The sequence below is a fragment of the Callionymus lyra genome, chromosome 14 (assembly GCF_982586985.1).
Source record: "Callionymus lyra chromosome 14, fCalLyr1.hap1.1, whole genome shotgun sequence".
NCBI classification, from domain to species: domain Eukaryota; kingdom Metazoa; phylum Chordata; class Actinopteri; order Syngnathiformes; family Callionymidae; genus Callionymus; species Callionymus lyra.
In genome coordinates this window covers 146,613-158,434 of record NC_141831.1, presented here as the reverse complement: position 1 = coordinate 158,434, position 11,822 = coordinate 146,613, and positions in this window count along the sequence as shown.

Genomic DNA, 11,822 nt, shown 5'->3' with positions numbered 1-11,822 from the left:
CATGTCATGCACCAGTCTAACATACATGTCCTGCACCAGTCTAACATACATGTCCTGCACAAGTCCAACATACATGACCTGCACCAGTCTATCATACATGTCCTGCACCAGTCTATCATACATGTCCTGCACCAGTCTAACATACATTTCCTGCACCAGTCTAACATACATGTCCTGCACCAGTCTAACATACATGTCCTGCACCAGTCTAACATACATGTCCTGCACCAGTCGAACATACATGACCTGCACCAGTCTATCATACATGTCCTGCACCAGTCTAACATACATGTCCTGCACCGGTCTAATATACATGACCTGCACCAGACTATCATACATGTCCTGCACCAGTCTAACATACATGTCCTGCACCAGTCTAACATACATGACCTGCACCAGTCTATCATACATGTCCTGCACCAGTCTAACATACATGTCCTGCACCAGTCTAACATACATGTCCTGCACCAGTCTAACATACATGACCTGCACCAGTCTATCATACATGTCCTGCACCAGTCTAACATACATGTCCTGCATCAGTCTAACATACATGACCTGCACCAGTCTATCATACATGTCCTGCACCAGTCTATCATACATGACCTGCAGCAGTCTATCATACATGTCCTGCACCAGTCTAAAATACATGTCCTGCACCAGTCTAACATACATGTCCTGCATCAGTCTAACATACATGACCTGCACCAGTCTATCATACATGTCCTGCACCAGTCTATCATACATGTCCTGCACCAGTCTAACATACATGTCTTGCATCAGTCTAACATACATGACCTGCACCAGTCTATCATACATGTCCTGCACCAGTCTAACATACATGTCCTGCAAGAGTCTAACATACATGTCCTGCAAGAGTCTAACATACATGTCCTGCACCAGTCTAACAAACATGTCCTGCAAGAGTCTAACATACATGTCCTGCACCAGTCTATCATACATGTCCTGCACCAGTCTAACATACATGTCCTGCTCCAGTCTAACATACATGTCCTGCATCAGTCTAACATACATGTCCTGCACCAGTCTAACAAACATGTCCTGCAAGAGTCAAACATACATGTCCTGCACCAGTCTATCATACATGTCCTGCACCAGTCTATCATACATGTCCTGCACCAGTCTAACATACATGTCCTGCACCAGTCTAACACACATGTCCTGCACCAGTCTAACATACATTTCCTGCAACAGTCTAACACACATGTCCTGCACCAGTCTAACATACATGTCCTGCACCAGTCTAACACACATGTCCTGCACCAGTCTAACACACATGTCCTGCACCAGTCTAACATACATTTCCTGCACCAGTCTAACATACATGTCCTGCACCAGTCTAACACACATGTCCTGCACCAGTCTAACATACATTTTCTGCACCAGTCTAACATACATGTCCTGCACCAGTCTAACATACATGTCCTGCACCAGTCTAACATACATGTCCTGCACCAGTCTAACATACATGTCCTGCACCAGTCTAACATACATGTCCTGCACCAGTCTAACATACATGTCCTGCACAAGTCTAACACACATGTCCTGCACCAGTCTAACATACATGTCGTGCAAGAGTCCAATATACATGTCCTGCACCAGTCTAACATACATGTCCTGCAAGAGTCTAACATACATGTCCTGCACCAGTCTAACATACATGCCGTGAAAGAGTCTAACATACATGTCCTGCACCAGTCAATCATACATGTCCTGCGCAAGTCCAACATACATGACCTGCACCAGTCTAACATACATGTCCTGCACAAGTCCAACATACATGACCTGCACCATTCCAACATACATGTCCTGCACCAGTCTAACATACATGTCCTGCAAGAGTCTAACATACATGTCGTGCACCAGTCTATCATACATGTCCTGCACAAGTCCAACATACATGACCTGCACCAGTCTATCATACATGTCCTGCAAGAGTCTAACATACATGTCCTGCACCAGTCTATCATACATGTCCTGCACAAGTCCAACATACATGACCTGCACCAGTCCAACATACATGTCCTGCACCAGTCTAACATACATGTCCTGCAAGAGTCTAACATACATGTCCTGCACCAGTCTATCATACATGTCCTGCACAAGTCCAACATACATGACCTGCAAGAGTCTAACATATATGTCCTGCACCAGTCTAACATACATGTCCTGCACCAGTCTAACATAAATGTCCTGCACTAGTCTAACATACATGTCCTGCAAGAGTCTAACATACATGTCCTGCACCAGTCTAACATACATGTCCTGCAAGAGTCTAACATACATGTCCTGCACCAGTCGAACATACATGTCCTGCAAGAGTCTAACATACATGTCCTGCAAGAGTATAACATACATGTCCTGCACCAGTCTAACATACATGTCCTGCAAGAGTCTAACTTACATGTCCTGCACCAGTCTAACAAACATGTCCTGCAAGAGTCTAACATACATGTCCTGCACCAGTCTAACATACATGTCCTGCAAGAGTCTAACATACATGTCCTGCACCAGTCTAACATACATGTCCTGCACCAGTCTAACATACATGTCCTGCACCAGTCTAACATACATGTCCTGCAAGAGTCTAACATACACGTCCTGCACCAGTCTAACATACATGTCCTGCAAGAGTCTAACATACATGTCCTGCACCAGTCTAACAAACATGTCCTGCAAGAGTCTAACATACATGTCCTGCACCAGTCTAACAAACATGTCCTGCAAGAGTAGAACATACATGTCCTGCACCAGTCTAACATACATGTCCAGCAAGAGTCTAACATACATGTCCTGCACCAGTCTAACATACATGTCGTGCAAGAGTCTAACAAACATGTCCTGCAAGAGTCTAACATACATGTCCTGCACCAGTCTAACAAACATGTCCTGCAAGAGTCTAACATACATGTCCTGCATCAGTCTAACATACATGTCGTGCAAGAGTCTAACATACATGTCCTGCAAGAGTCTAACATACATGTCCTGCACCAGTCTAACATACATGTCGTGCAAGAGTCTAACATACATGTCCTGCAATAGTCTAACATACATGTCCTGCACCAGTCTAACATACATGTCCTGCAAGAGTCTAACAAACATGTCCTGCACCAGTCTAACATACATGTCCTGCACAAGTCTAACATACATGTCGTGCAAGAGTCTAACATACATGTCCTGCAAGAGTCTAACATACATGTCCTGCACCAGTCTAACATACATGTCCTGCAAGAGTCTAACATACATGTCCTACAAGAGTCTAACATACATGTCCTGCACCAGTCTAACATACATGTACTGCACCAGTCTAACATACATGTCCTTCACTAGTCTAACATACATGTCCTGCACCAGTCTAACATACATGTCCTGCAAGAGTCTAACATACATGTCCTGCACTAGTCTAACATACATGTCCTGCAAGAGTCTAACATACATGTCCTGCACCAGTCTAACAAACATGTCCTGCAAGAGTCTAACATACATGTCCTGCACCAGTCTATCATACATGTCCTGCATCAGTCTAACATACATGTCCTGCACCAGTCCAACATACATGAGCTGCACCAGTCTAACATACATGTCCTGCACCAGTCTAACAAACATGGCGTGCAAGAGTCTAACATACATGTCCTGTACCAGTCTAAAATACATGTCCTGCAAGAGTCTAACATACATGTCCTGCACCAGTCTAACATACATGTCCTGCAATAGTCTAACATACATGTCCTGCACCAGTCTAACATACATGTCCTGCACCAGTCTAACATACATGGCGTGCAAGAGTCTAACATACATTTTCTGCACCAGTCTAACATACATGTCCTGCACCAGTCTAACATACATGGCGTGCAATAGTCTAACATACATGTCCTGCACCAGTCTAACATACATGGCGTGCAATAGTCTAACATACATGTCCTGCACCAGTCTAACATACATGTCCTGCAAGAATTTAACATAAATGTCCTGCACCAGTCTAACATACATGTCCTGCACCAGTCTAACATACATGTCCTGCACCAGTCTAACATACATGTCCTGCACCAGTCACACATACATGTCCTGCACCAGTCTATCATACATTTCCTGCACCAGTCTATCATACATGTCCTGCACCATTCCAAAATACATGTCTTGCACCAGTCTATCATACATGTCCTGCAAGAGTCTAACATACTGTACATGTCCTGCACCAGTCTATCATACATGTCCTGCAAGAGTCTAACATACTGTACATGTCCTGCACCAGTCTATCATACATGTCCTGCACCAGTCTATCATACATGTCTTGCACCAGTCAAACATACATGTCCTGCACCAGTCTATCATACATGTCCTGCACCAGTCTATCATACATGTCCTGCACCAGTTTAACATACATGTCCTGCACCAGTCTATCATACATGTCCTGCACAGTCCAACATACATGTCCTGCACCAGTCTATCATACATGTCCTGCAAGAGTCTAACATACATGTCCTGCACAAGTCTAACATACATGTCCTGCACCAGTCTAACATACATGACCTGCACCAGTCCAACATACATGTCCTGCACCAGTCTAACATACATGTCCTGCACCAGTCCAACATACATGTCCTGCACCAGTCCATCATAAATGTCGTGCAAGAGTCTAACATACATGTCCTGCACCAGTCTAACATACATGTCTTGCACCAGTCTATCATACATGTCGTGCAAGAGTCTAACATACATGTCCTGCACCAGTCTAACATACATGTCCTGCACCAGTCTAACATACATGTCCTGCACTAGTCTATTATACATTTCCTGCACCAGTCTATCATACATGTCCTGCAAGAGTCGAACATACTTGTCCTGCACCAGTCTAACATACATGTCCTGCACCAGTCTAACATACATGTCCTGCACCAGTCTAACATACATGTCCTGCAAGAGTCTAACATACAGTGCCTTGCGAAAGTATTCGGCCCCCTTGAACCTTTCAACATTTCGCCACATTTCAGGCTTCAAACATAAAGATATAAAATTTTAATTTTTTGTCATGAATCAACAACAAGTGGGACACAATCGTGAAGTGGAACGAAATTTATTGGATAATTTAAACTTTTTTAACAAATAAAAAACTGAAAAGTGGGGCGTGCAATATTATTCGGCCCCTTTACTTTCAGTGCAGCAAACTCACTCCAGAAGTTCAGTGAGGATCTTTGAATGATCCAATGTTGTCCTAAATGACTGATGATGATAAATAGAATGCACCTGTGTGTAATCAAGTCTCCGTATAAATGCACCTGCTCTTTCATAGTCTCAGGGTTCTGTTTAAAGCGCAGAGAGAACCATGAAGACAAAGGAACACACCAGGCAGGTCCGAGATACTGTTGTGGAGAAGTTTAAAGCCGGATTTGGATACAAAAAGATTTCCCAAGCTTTAAACATCTCAAGGAGCACTGTGCAAGCAATTATATTGAAATGGAAGGAGTATCAGACCACTGCAAATCTACCAAGACCCGGCCGTCCCTCCAAACTTTCATCTCAAACAAGGAGAAGACTGATCAGAGATGCAGCCAAGAGGCCCATGATCACTCTGGATGAACTGCAGATAACTACAGCTGAGGTGGGAGAGTCTGTCCATAGGACAACAATAAGTCGTGCACTGCACAAATCTGGCCTTTATGGAAGAGTGGCAAGAAGAAAGCCATTTCTCAAAGATATCCATAAAAAGTCTCGTTTAAAGTGTGCCACAAGCCACCTGGGAGACACACCAAACATGTGGAAGAAGGTGCTCTGGTCAGATGAAACCAAAATCGAACTTTTTGGCCACAATGCAAAACGATATGTTTGGCGTAAAAGCAACACAGCTCATCACCCTGAACACACCATCCCCACTGTCAAACATGGTGGTGGCAGCATCATGGTTTGGGCCTGCTTTTCTTCAGCAGGGACAGGGAAGATGGCTAAAATTGATGGGAAGATGGATGGAGCCAAATACAGGACCATTCTGGAAGAAAACCTGTTGGAGTCTGCAAAAGACCTGAGACTGGGACGGAGATTTATCTTCCAACAGGACAATGATCCAAAACATAAAGCCAAATCTACAATGGAATGGTTCACAAATAGACGTATCCAGGTGTTAGAATGGCCAAGTCAAAGTCCAGACCTGAATCCAATCGAGAATCTTTGGAAAGAGCTGAAGACTGCTGTTCACAAACGCTCTCCATCCAACCTCACTGAGCTCGAGCTGTTTTGCAAGGAAGAATGGGCAAGAATTCCAGTCTCTCGATGTGCAAAACTGATAGAGACATACCCCAAGCGACTTGCAGCTGTAATTGCAGCAAAAGGTGGCGCTACAAAGTATTAGCGCAAGGGGGCTGAATAATATTGCACGCCCCACTTTTCAGTTTTTTATTTGTTAAAAAAGTTTAAATTATCCAATAAATTTCGTTCCACTTCACGATTGTGTCCCACTTGTTGTTGATTCTTGACAAAAAATTAAAATTTTATATCTTTATTTTTGAAGCCTGAAATGTGGCGAAATGTTGAAAGGTTCAAGGGGGCCGAATACTTTCACAAGGCACTGTACATGTCCTGCACCAGTCCAACATACATGTCCTGCACCAGTCTAACATACATGTCCTGCAAGAGTCTAACATACATGTCCTGCACCAGTCTATCATACATGTCCTGCATCAGTCTAACATACATGTCCTGCACCAGTCTATCATACATGTCCTGCACCAGTCTAACATACATGTCCTGCACCAGTCTATCATACATGTCCTGCACGAGTCTAACATACATGTCCTGCACCAGTCTATCATACATGTCCTGCCTCAGTCCAACATACATGTCCTGCACCAGTCTATCATACATATCCTACACCAGTCTAACATACATGTCCTGCACCAGTCTAACATACATGTCCTGCACCAGTCTAACATACATGTCCTGCACCAGTCTATCATGCATGTCCTGCACCAGTCTATCATACATGTCCTGCAGCAGTCTAACATACATTTCCTGCACCAGTCTATCATACATGTCGTGCAAGAGTCTAACATACATGACCTGCACCAGTCTCACATACATGTCCTGCACCAGTCTATCATACATGTCCTGCACCAGTCTAACATACATGTCGTGCAAGAGTCTAACATACATGTCCTGCACCAGTCTATCATACATGTCCTGCAAGAGTCTAACATACATGTCCTGCACCAGTCTATCATACATGTCCTGCAAGAGTCTAACATACATGTCCTGCACCAGTCTATCATACATGTCCTGCAAGAGTCTAACATACATGTCCTGCAAGAGTCTAACATACATGTCCTGCACCAGTCTATCATACATGTCCTGCACCAGTCAATCATACATGTCGTGCAAGAGTCTAACATACATGTCCTGCACCAGTCTATCATACATGTCCTGCACCAGTCTATCATACATGTCCTGCACCAGTTTAACATACATGTCCTGCACCAGTCTATCATACATGTCCTGCACAGTCCAACATACATGTCCTGCACCAGTCTATCATACATGTCCTGCAAGAGTCTAACATACATGTCCTGCACCAGTCTAACATACATGTCCTACACCAGTCTAACATACATATCCTACACCAGTCTAACATACATGTCCTGCACCAGTCTAACATACATGTCCTACACCAGTATAACATACATGTCCTACACCAGTCTAACATACATGTCCTGCACCAGTCTAACATACATGTCCTACACCAGTCTAACATACATGTCCTACACCAGTCTAACATACATTTCCTGCACCAGTCTAACATACATGTCCTGCACCAGTCTAACATACATGTCCTGCACCAGTCTAACATACAAGTCCTGCACCAGTCTATCATACATGTCCTGCACCAGTCTAACATACATGTCCTACACCAGTCTAACATACATGTCCTACACCAGTCTAACATACATGTCCTGCACCAGTCTAACATACATGTCCTCCACCAGTCTAACATACATGTCCTGCACCAGTCTATCATACATGTCCTGCAAGAGTCTAACATACATGTCCTGCACCAGTCTATCATACATGTCCTGCAAGAGTCTAACATACATGTCCTGCAAGAGTCTAACATACATGTCCTGCACCAGTCTATCATACATGTCCTGCACCAGTCAATCATACATGTCGTGCAAGAGTCTAACATACATGTCCTGCACCAGTCTATCATACATTTCCTGCACCAGTCTATCATACATGTCCTGCACCAGTTTAACATACATGTCCTGCACCAGTCTATCATACATGTCCTGCACAGTCCAACATACATGTCCTGCACCAGTCTATCATAAATGTCCTGCAAGAGTCTAACATACATGTCCTGCACCAGTCTAACATACATGTCCTACACCAGTCTAACATACATGTCCTACACCAGTCTAACATACATGTCCTGCACCAGTCTAACATACATGTCCTACACCAGTCTAACATACATGTCCTACACCAGTCTAACATACATGTCCTGCACCAGTCTAACATACATGTCCTACACCAGTCTAACATACATGTCCTGCACCAGTCTAACATACATGTCCTGCACCAGTCTAACATACATGTCCTGCACCAGTCTAACATACATGTCCTGCACCAGTCTATCATACATGTCCTGCACCAGTCTATCATACATGTCGTGCAAGAGTCTAACATACATGTCCTGCACCAGTCTAACATACATGTCCTGCACCAGTCTAACATACATGTCCTGCACTAGTCTATTATACATTTCCTGCACCAGTCTATCATACATGTCCTGCAAGAGTCGAACATACTTGTCCTGCACCAGTCTAACATACATGTCCTGCACCAGTCTAACATACATGTCCTGCACCAGTCTAACATACATGTCCTGCAAGAGTCTAACATACATGTCCTGCACCAGTTTAACATACATGTCCTGCACCAGTCTATCATACATGTCCTGCACAGTCCAACATACATGTCCTGCACCAGTCTATCATACATGTCCTGCAAGAGTCTAACATACATGTCCTGCACCAGTCTAACATACATGTCCTACACCAGTCTAACATACATGTCCTACACCAGTCTAACATACATGTCCTGCACCAGTCTAACATACATGTCCTACACCAGTCTAACATACATGTCCTACACCAGTCTAACATACATGTCCTGCACCAGTCTAACATACATGTCCTACACCAGTCCAACATACATGTCCTGCACCAGTCTAACATACATGTCCTGCACCAGTCTAACATACATGTCCTGCACCAGTCTAACATACATGTCCTGCACCAGTCTATCATACATGTCCTGCACCAGTCTAACATACATGTCCTGCACCAGTCTAACATACATGTCCTACACCAGTCTAACATACATGTCCTACACCAGTCTAACATACATGTCCTGCACCAGTCTAACATACATGTCTTCCACCAGTCTAACATACATGTCCTGCACCAGTCTATCATACATGTCCTGCACCAGTCTAACATACATTTCCTGCACCAGTCTATCATACATGTCGTGCAAGAGTCTAACATACATGACCTGCACCAGTCTCACATACATGTCCTGCACCAGTCTAACATACATGTCGTGCAAGAGTCTAACATACATGTCCTGCACCAGTCTATCATACATGTCCTGCACCAGTCTAACATACATGTCGTGCAAGAGTCTAACATACATGTCCTGCACCAGTCTATCATACATGTCCTGCAAGATTCTAACATACATGTCCTGCACCAGTCTAACATACATGTCCTGCACCAGTCTAACATACATGTCCTGCAAGAGTCTAACATACATGTCCTGCTCCAGTCCAACATACATGTCCTGCAAGAGTCTAACATACATGTCCTGCACCAGTCTATCATACATGTCCTGCAAGAGTCTAACATACATGTCCTGCTCCAGTCTAACATACATGTCCTGCTCCAGTCCATCATACATGTCCTGCAAGAGTCTAACATACATGTCCTGCACCAGTCTATCATACATGTCCTGCAAGAGTCTAACATACATGTCCTGCTCCAGTCTAACATACATATCCTGCAAGAGTCTAACATACATGTCCTGCACCAGTCTATCATACATGTCCTGCACCAGTCTATCATACATTTCCTGCACCAGTCTATCATACATGTCGTGCAAGAGTCTAACATACATGTCCTGCACCAGTCTAACATACATTTCCTGCACCAGTCTATCATACATGTCGTGCAAGAGTCTAACATACATGTCCTGCACCAGTCTATCATACATGTCGTGCAAGAGTCTAACATACATGATCTTCACCAGTCCAACTACATGTCCTGCACCAGTCTATCATACATGTCCTGCACCAGTCTATCATACCTGTCCTGCACCAGTCCAACATACATGTCCTGCACCAGTCTATCATACATGTCCTGCAAGAGTCTAACATACATGACCTGCACCAGTCCAACATACATGTCCTGCACCAGTCTAACATACATGTCCTGCACTAGTCTATCATACATGTCCTGCACCAGTCTATCATACATGTCCTGCACTAGTCTATCATACATGTCCTGCACCAGTCTAACATACATGTCCTGCACTAGTCTATCATACATGTCCTGCACCAGTCCAACATACATGTCCTGCACCAGTCTAACATACATGTCCTGCACCAGTCTATCATACATGTCCTGCACCAGTCTAACATACATGTCCTGCACTAGTCTATCATACATGTCCTGCACTAGTCTAACATACATGTCCTGCACTAGTCTATCATACATGTCCTGCACCAGTCTAACATACATGTCCTGCACTAGTCTATCATACATGTCCTGCACCAGTCTAACATACATGTCCTGCACCAGTCTAACATACATGTCCTGCACCAGTCTATCATACATGTCCTGCACCAGTCTAACATACATGTCCTGCACTAGTCTATCATACATGTCCTGCACCAGTCTAACATACATGTCCTGCACCAGTCTAACATACATGTCCTGCACCAGTCTATCATACATGTCCTGCACCAGTCTAACATACATGTCCTGCACCAGTCTAACATACATGTCCTGCAGCAGTCTAACATACATGTCCTGCACCAGTCTATCATACATTTCCTGCACCAGTCTAACATACATGTCCTGCACTAGTCTATCATACATTTCCTGCACCAGTCTATCATACATGTCTTGCAAGAGTCTAACATACATGTCCTGCACCAGTCTATCATACATTTCCTGCAAGAGTCTAACATACATGTCCTGCACCAGTCTATCATACATGTCCTGCAAGAGTCTAACATACATGTCCTGCACCAGTCTATCATACATTTCCTGCACCAGTCTATCATACATGTCCTGCACTAGTCTATCATACATTTCCTGCACCAGTCTATCATACATGTCCTGCACTAGTCTATCATACATTTCCTGCACTAGTCTAACATACATGTCCTGCACCAGTCTAACATACATGTCCTGCACTAGTCTATCATACATTTCCTGCACTAGTCTAACATACATGTCCTGCACCAGTCTATCATACATGTCCTGCACCAGTCTAACATACATGTCCTGCACCAGTCTAACATACATGTCCTGCACCAGTCTAACATACATGTCCTGCACCAGTCTATCATACATTTCCTGCACCAGTTTAACATACATGTCCTGCACTAGTCTATCATACATTTCCTGCACCAGTCTATCATACATGTCCTGCAAGAGTCTAACATACATGTCCTGCACCAGTCTATCATACATTTCCTGCAAGAGTCTAACATACATGTCCTGCACCAGTCTATCATACATGTCCTG